The sequence below is a fragment of the Montipora foliosa genome, chromosome 3 (genome assembly GCF_036669935.1).
Source record: "Montipora foliosa isolate CH-2021 chromosome 3, ASM3666993v2, whole genome shotgun sequence".
Taxonomy (NCBI): domain Eukaryota; kingdom Metazoa; phylum Cnidaria; class Anthozoa; order Scleractinia; family Acroporidae; genus Montipora; species Montipora foliosa.
In genome coordinates, this window is record NC_090871.1 from 6,648,548 (window position 1) to 6,650,545 (window position 1,998).

Genomic DNA, 1,998 nt, shown 5'->3' on the forward strand with positions numbered 1-1,998 from the left:
CAGGGAAAACGTCCGGGAACTTTGGTATTACAAAGCTGTCAGATGCTCAGAGGGCACGTTTAAACTTGTGGTGAAAAGAAGTTGTGAGGGAACTCGAAAATTATCAACATGTCAGTCCAGAAGCCAATGTTTCTCGCTTCTCTTTTATTTGTTATTCGTCAGAGACCGGAATGCTGTAGTTCAATACCACACAATTCAGTGCCTTCTGATTTTCTGTGACACGTACCACAGGCAACCCAGTGTATGCTTCACGGAAGCATCTCGTTTGAGAATAATTTCTTTGTTGTTAATAAGCTCCTTGAGAGCTCGTTGCTCGCTGGGTGGTAGGTTTTTTTTAGGTTTAACCAGTGGAGTTTTTGCAAGCTTTATTTTGACTTCTTCTAAGTAAGTCTCAAGAGCAATTGACCGTTGAATCGGTGGAATCCAACTGGATTTCACATGAAATGGATGTTGCTCAGTATTTTGGTCATGATAGATATATTGAAGGCGCATCCTTCTGGCAAATTGGTTGAAGTCTGAAATTAGCTGGCGCCTTATCTGGCTTTCTTTCATGACAGGTATTGGAATGAATTTCAAACCTCGAGAGAGTAAATTGATCTGCTCTGTAGTCAATTGTGTCTATGAGAGGTTTTTGATGTGTTGCTTGCGTAACTCTATAGTCTCACAAAAACATAGATAATGAATCAAGGTTTCACTGTTGAAAAAAAGCAATATTTGTCTAAAAGAAAATCGTGAAGGGGGTTTCACCTGGAAAAAAAATTCCTGCACAAGCAGTGCGCGAAAATAAAAAAATTCGTACCAGCTGAAAATCCCCCAATTCCCCCTTCCCCCCATTACTTTTCTAATGGTCCGTCCCTTAAAAGAACCTACTTCTTGATTATCAGGTCTGAAACAGGGTATTGATTTTAAGAGTCAGGTCTGAAACAGGGTGTCAAATTTTTGTGGGGAAAATCGCAGATTTTAGTCTGAAAGTAGGGTAAGGGTTTTAGGAAGCGGGTCGCACACCCTCACCCAATATTTCTGGCAGTACTCCCCCCTTCCCACCCCGGGCTAGTGCAGGAATCCAAAAACGTGAAAAGCCTATTGGAAAACAGATCTCAAGCAACCAAATATAAAAAGAAATCAAATACAAAAAGACATATTATTTTCCAAAGAAATCTCACCTTTTTATCCTGGCATTCCTCAAAAAGTTTTAGTAATATCGAGTTATAGATGCACGCGGGAGGTTGCTAAGCGCGAGGAAGCGTATCGCCTCGCGCGACTCTAGCTTCTCGAGTGACAAATTGGCATATTTTGAAAAATTAGATATTGGTCGTTGAATCATCGATTAGTTTACATTTGAGTGAGTGACAAATTTGCATATTCTGACCCCTAAAGCTTAGTTCCCACTGGCGACATAAGGATCATAAGCATAACCATAACCATAATCATAATCATAATCATAATCATAATCATAATCATAATCATAATCATAATCATAAACATAAACATAAACATAAACATAAACATAAACATAAGCTTCTTAAGTTCTAGTGGGGACGGCCGCTCTAAAAACGTAAAGCTTTTTCCTCGAAGCTAGCCGCCATCTTGAAAATGAACCGACCCGAAAGTACTGGTCCTAGACTTTAATTGGCCAAGACACAATTACCCCGTTGCGTCATTATGTTTCTCATTATGTCGTTATGATTTTCGCGTTCCCACTGCAAAGAAAAGCGACATAGTCATAGTCAAAGTCATAATCATAATCATATAAAGAAAATGGGCGATCATTTCCTTATGATTATGAGTATGTTGATCATGTTTCTGAACGTTCCCACTAAGACATAAGCGACATAACAGCGTTATGTTCGTGCTTATGATTATGATTATGATTATGATCGTAATGTCCCTAGTGGGAACTAGGCTTAACGATAGTCGTTACACGCTTCGCGTATCCACGACTTAAATTAAAGAAATGCTTTTTGATCACACTTTATCGTACGTGTCATTTATTATAAA